Below are 6,613 nucleotides of genomic sequence, written 5' to 3' on the forward strand. Positions count from 1 at the left end.
TTTTGTACTTCCTGTAGAGATGGAGTTTTGTCATGTTGCCCAGGCTGGTCTCAAACTCCGGGGCTCAAGCAATCTTCCTGCTTCAGCCTCCCAAAATGCTGGGATTACAGGCATGAGCCACCTTGCTTGGTGACATAGGATGCTTATTGGTTCACTTGACAGGGAGGGGCTTGGGGCAGTGTTGTCTAGCGAGACTGCCTCATCCCATCTTTCTGCTCAGTCATCCTCAATGCTTTTGGTGATACCACAATACCAAGCATTATATCCTCTTATTGAAAATCAGAGTGGAAGGGCAGGCTCTCCCGTACCTGTTCCTTTTATCAAGAAGGAAAATCTTTCCCAGAAGCCCCCATCAGACATCCTGTTACATCTAATTGGCTCAGCTAGGTCACATGGGCACGGCTAGCTGCAAGGGAGGCTGGGAAATGGAATAGCCTGCATTCTCAGTTCTGTCTCAGTAGAAAACAGGACAGGGGAAATGGCATGGAGCTGGAAAGAGGTTATCTGCCCCTGCTTTATCTAGAACAGGTGCTCTCAACCACCGAACGATCAATATTCTGGCGTAAAAAATTACTGTGAGGGCAGGAAGTTTTGCAGCATCCTTGGCCTCTAGCCTCTGGATGCACCCTTGCACCTCTCCTCCAAGCTATGACAGCCCAAAACACTTGCAGGCATTGTCAAATGTCCTGCTAGGGAGGGAAGTGAAATCACCCTCATCAGGTTGGTCTTGAACTCCTGGCCTCAAGCAATCCTCCTACATTGGCCTCCCAAAGTGCTAGGATCACAGGTGTGAGTCAAGGTGCCCAGCCCACCCTCCACAGATAAGCACTGATCTAAGAGTCTTCCCTAAGCCATACTGAGAAGTTAGGGAAGGTTTCCCTGGAAGAGGTAATGACTGAGCTCAGATTTGAAGGATGTGGAGTTGTAGAGCTGGGGAAGGTGGAACATGGGCTGGAACCAGGTCTTTAAGCCCAGTGTTTCATCCACTATACCTGATGCTCATAAGGCAGCACTGATAAGGGAATTGCTACATGACCGATGACCACTGCTGCGGCTGGAGCCATTTTCCTGGTGACGCGGGCACACCAGTGGGCAGGAGGGGTTGTAGGAGAAACTGCCCTAGTCTTGGAGACCATGAGATTTATGACTTCTGCCCAGTGTCTCCTACCTCTGATTTCCTCCCAGCTACAGAGAGAGTCCTTGAGTTCTGGTGTGACAGTGACAACCAAAGACTAGAGTGGGGTCCTGTTGGGAGAGTCGGAGTTTAGTGCCTGCCCCCCTCCTTTGTTGTCAGTCAGACACTTGGGGCCCACCTGTGCTGTCCTTGCGCTGCCCACCCACCCCCACTGTTTTTGGGAAAGACTTTGCGGGGCCACCTTTTTGCTTGGTCACTTTCCAGAACCCACACTCTGGGCCGCGCGCTCACTGGGCTCCTCTCAGTCCCCTTTGCTGGGTCTTTCCCTCCCTGCGGTCTTCGTCACGCTGGTGTTCCTCGGGCCTTGGTCCCTTTTCTTCTCTGTCCGCACTCAGACCCTACGGGACCTCATTTGGCCTCATGGCATTAAATACCATCTACACACACAGCACTCCCAAATACACACCCTAGTTCACCCCCCCAGCCAAAGCCCACTTTTGGATTTTTTTTTTTTTTTTTTTTAATTTTTGAGACAGGGTCTTGTTCTGTCACCCAGGCTAGAGTGCAGTGGCGTGATCTCAGCTTACTGCAGCCTTGATCTCCTGGGCTTAAGGGATCCTTCCACCTCAGCCTCCTGAGTAGCTGGGAACACAGGAACACACTACCATGCCCAGCTAATTTTTTAATTTTTTTGTAGATACGGGATCTTATTTTGTTGCCCAGACTGGTCTTGAACTCCTGGGCTCAAGCCATCATCCTGCCTCAGTCTCCCAAAATGCTGGGATTACAGGCCACCATACCTGGCCCATTTTTGTATTTCTATTTTTTTTTTTTTTTTTGAGACGGAGTCTTGCTCTGTCACCCAGGCTGGAGTGCAGTGGCACAATCTCGGCTCACTGCAAGCTCCGCCTCCCGGGTTCACGCCATTCTCCTGCCTCAGCCTCTCCGAGTAGCTGGGACTATAGGCGCCCACCACCACGCCCGGCTAATTTTTTTGTATTTTTAGTAGAGACGGGGTTTCACCGTGGTCTCGATCTCCTGACCTCGTGATCCACCCGCCTCAGCCTCCCAAAGTGCTGGGATTACAGGCGTGAGCCACCGCGCCCGGCTACCATTTTTGTATTTCTAATGCCCACTTGACTCCTCTCCATAATACCTAGTAGACTTCCCCAAAGTAATTCCTGATTTTCTTTCTCTCCACCTCCCAACACCCAAATCTATTCCACCAGTGTCTTCTCCATCTCAGGTGATGAAGACTTCATCCTTCCCATTGCTGAGGCGCCAAGCCTCGGGGGCATTCTTGACTCATCTTTCTCCAATAGTCCCTATCCCGTGTGTGAGGGAATCTTGTCTTCACCTTTAAAATATATCCAGGCTCTGCCCACATTTCATCACCTCCACTGCCTCCACCTTCTTCTCTTGCCTGCATTATTGCGATGGCTTCTCAGTTGACTTTCCTGATTCTCCCTGGGATCACTAAAGTTAGTTGTCAACACACCAGCCACAGTATTCTCTTAAAAAAATAATAGAGATGGTGGGTCTTGCTATGTTGGCCAGGTTGGTCTTGGCCCAAGCAGTCTTCTCACCGTGGCTTCCCAAAGTGCTAGGATTACAGGCATGAACCACTGTGTCTGACCCACAGTAACTTTTTTTTTTTTTTTGAGACGGAGTCTCGCTCTGTCACCCAGGCTGGAGTGCAGTGGCGCGACCTCGGCTCACTGCAAGCTCCGCCTCCCGGGTTCACGCCATTCTCCTGCCTCAGCCTCTCCGAGTAGCTGGGACTACAGGAGCCCGCCACCACGCCCAGCTAATTTTTTGTATTTTTTTAGTAGAGACGGGGTTTCACCGTGGTCTCGATCTCCTGATCTCGTGATCTGCCCGCCTCGGCCTCCCAAAGTGCTGGGATTACAAGTGTGAGCCACCGCGCCCGGCCCTTTTTTTTTTTAAAAGACTGAGTTTTGCTCTGTCACCCAGGCTAGAGTGCAGTGGTTTGATCTCAGCTCACTGCAACCCCCACCTCCCGGGTTCAAGCAATTCTCCTGCTTCAGCCTCCCGAGTAGCTGGGATTACAGGTGCCCGCCACCACACACCTAGCTAATTTTTGTAGTTTTTGTAGAGATGGGGTTTCGCCATGTTGGCCAGGCTGGCCTCGAACTCCTGACCTCAAGTGACCCACCTGCCTCGGCCTCCCAAAGTGCTGGGATTACAGGTGTGAGCCACTGTGCCTGACCCACACTATAATTTTAAAAAGGTCTTGGAGTATGCTATGACTCTGCCCTCACCCTGCAGAGTCGTCTCCTTTAGACGCCCACGTTCCCTGATAACCCTCAAGGCCCCACCTGACCTGGCCATGTTCCCTCTGAACTTGCTTGTACCACACTTGCTCTCCTTCCCTCCATCTGCTCCGGCCACAAGGGACACACCAGAGGGTTCCTGCATGGGGCCTTTGCTTCAGCTGTGCCCTCTGCCTGGAAAGCGCTTCCCCCAGATGCCACGTGGTTTCCCACATGGCCTGCAAGCCTCCTGGCTCTATTTTTCCCCATAGCACTTCTAATATACTGTATGATTCACTTATTTCTTACATTATTTGTCAGTCTTCTCTTGCTAGAATGCAAACTTCACGTGAGAGACAGGTTTTGTCTTTTTTTATTCACTGATGTATCCCAAACACCCACACAGCACAGGACACATAGCGAGCCCTTAATAAGTATTTACTGAGTGTCAGTGAAGTCATTTACACTTTACTATAAATAAATGCGCATTCTCTCCCTTTACCCCAGATAATTTGCCTTCTGTTTTTTCCCTACTAATTTCTAGAAGGGGTTATTTCTTGCATCACAGTGCACTTGGGAAAGGCATTTTGGGGCTGTGGGTTTTACAGTCTTTTTTTTTTTTTTGAGACAGAGTCTCGCTCTGTCGCCCAGGCTGGAGTACAGTGGCGCGATCTCGGCTCGCTGCAAGCTCCGCCTCCCGGGTTCACACCATTCTCCTGCCTCAGCCTCTCCGAGTAGTTGGGACTACAGGCACCTGCCACTATGCTTGGCTAATTTTTTGTATTTTTAGTAGAGACGAGATTTCACTGTGGTCTCGATCTCCTGACGTGATCCGCCCACATCAGCCTCCCAAAGTGCTGGGATTACTAAGCGTGAGCCACCGCGCCCGGCCTACAGTCTTGAAATAACACTTAGTAGACTGAAGACCCACTGCGGGGCAAGGACTCAAGGAGAGAAAAGCCCAGAGAACTGCCTCATGCTCCTCAAAATCAGAGGGGGTGGGTGGCAGCCTCCCGGGTTTGACAGAGAGGGAAGAAGGGATAGCATCTCACCCGTGTTTATTATGTGACCACAGCTGGCTGCTCCAAGGGCAGGAAGAAGAGAGAGGCTTGGAGAAATAGACAAGCTACTCACAAGGTTGTAGCTGTATTCACAAGGTGTCTGGTTGCTGCCTGGACTTCCCTTCCTGCAGCTTCTAGATGTGGCAGGTGGGCAAGAATTGCTGAGAAGCTAAGAAAACTCAAGCTGCAGGGACCTGCACTCAATGAGGCCCCTTCCAAGGCCCTGGGGGGATTAGATGCTTATGGTCTTGTCAGCTTTAAGAAAATGTGTCATTTGTTGTGATTCTTCCCCCTCATTCTAAACATCCACTTTCTATCCCTAACATTGTATTTGTGAATTTGTATTTTTTTTTTTTTTTTTTGAGAAGAAGTCTCACTCTTGTCCCCCAGGCTGGAGTGCAATGGCGTGATCTCAGCTCACTGCAACCTCTGCTCCCGGGTTCAAGCGATTCTCCTGCTTCAGCCCCGCCACCCCGAATAGCTGGGATTACAGGTGCCTGCCACCACGCCCGGCTAGGTTTTGTATTTTTAGTAGAGACAGGGTTTCACCATGTTGGCCAGGCTGGTCTAGAACTCCTGACCTCAGGTGATCCACCCGCCTCTGCCTCTCAAAGTGCTGGGATTACAGGCATGAGCCACTGCACCTGGCTGTATTTTTTTTTTTTTAAGAGGGCCCCTAAGTTGTATAAGCTCAGCTTCCACAGAACCTGGATGTTGCAGGGAGGTTGAAGGCTATGGCCCAGGCTCCCCCGGTGCAATCTGTGTCACTGAAGCCGGCCGCATTGCTGCTTTTCTGAGGGCACCTAATGAGAATTTGATTTCCCTGAGCCAGTGTGGGGTCCTATTTTCTTCTGTGCATCTCACACTGAGCCTTAGGGAGCTGGGAAAGGCTACAGAGATGGGGTACTTGTGAGGTTGGAGCACCCTCTGCTGGGAAAGCAGAGGTACAGCCGGGAGTGGCTGCATTGAACCAGGGTTGTTAGACTCAGGTCAGGAAGCAGGAGGGGCTTGGACTTAGCTCACAGACAAGCCCCTCTTTTGGGGCATGGGCACGTTGGAGCACACACACCCCATCTCTGAAATTCAAATGCGAGTATGCTGCTGTGTACATGTGCTCCATTTCCATCCCACCTGGAGGAACACCAACAGGAGTAACTGCAATTCAGTTCTGACGCTAATCCCCCTAGAGGTGGCAGCAGATTTGTTTTCGGACTCAGTCCTCCACAAAACTGCCTCTGTTTCAGTACCAGCTGCAAGTTGGGTACCTAGACCACCTGCACTTCCGACCAGCCAGCTACAAATCTGAGCATCCCCACTGCTTCCCCAGTTTTGATAATTTGCTGGAATGACTCAAAGCTCACTGAAAGCACGATACTGTGCTTACAAAATCACAGCTTTATTATAAAGATACAGCTCGGGAACAGACACACGCAGAGTGACAGAGGGCAAGGTCTGGGAGGGAGCAGAGAGCTTCCATGTTTTCTTCCCATGGAATCAGGGATTGCCAGCCTCTGGCATCTCAATGTGTTCACCAACCAGGGAGTTCTGCAGAACCTCAGTGTGCAGAGTGTTTATTGGGGTTTCATTGCCTAGGCTTGATTGAGTGAACACTGGCCACACGACTAAACTCAATCTCCAGTCCCCTCTCTCCTTCCTGGAAGTCTGTTGGCCAAAAGTACCAACCTCTAATCCTGTGGGTGGTCTTTCTGGTAACCAGCCCCTGGCCTAAAGTGATCTAGGGGTCCACCCTGAGCCACCTATTTAGCATAACAAAGATTTTCGTCTCTCAGGAAATTCCAAGGGTTTTTGAAGCTCTGTGCCAAGAACTGGGAAGAAGACCAATTATATTCTTTATCATCAAATAACACATCCACACAAGCACAAAAGTCATGTCTCAGGTAGCCTGTCACAGGCTGGAGTCAGTCCCTCCGTTTCATCCACAGACTGCCTAGAGTGGTGGCAAAACAAGCCAAAGCCCTCTGAGGGTTCCCTAGATGACCTTCCATAAAAGGAGCTCCCGGGCCTGGGGCAGCCTCACCCCAGCTGCCCTTGGGTTCCCTCCCCTCCAGGACACCTGCTTCCTGAAGAACGGTTCAAGGCCACTGGGCAGGAGCTCGTGTTTAGGGCACAGGCTGGCCTTGCCA

Source organism: Symphalangus syndactylus, chromosome 8 (genome assembly GCF_028878055.3).
Source record: "Symphalangus syndactylus isolate Jambi chromosome 8, NHGRI_mSymSyn1-v2.1_pri, whole genome shotgun sequence".
In the NCBI taxonomy this organism is placed as follows: Eukaryota; Metazoa; Chordata; class Mammalia; order Primates; family Hylobatidae; genus Symphalangus; species Symphalangus syndactylus.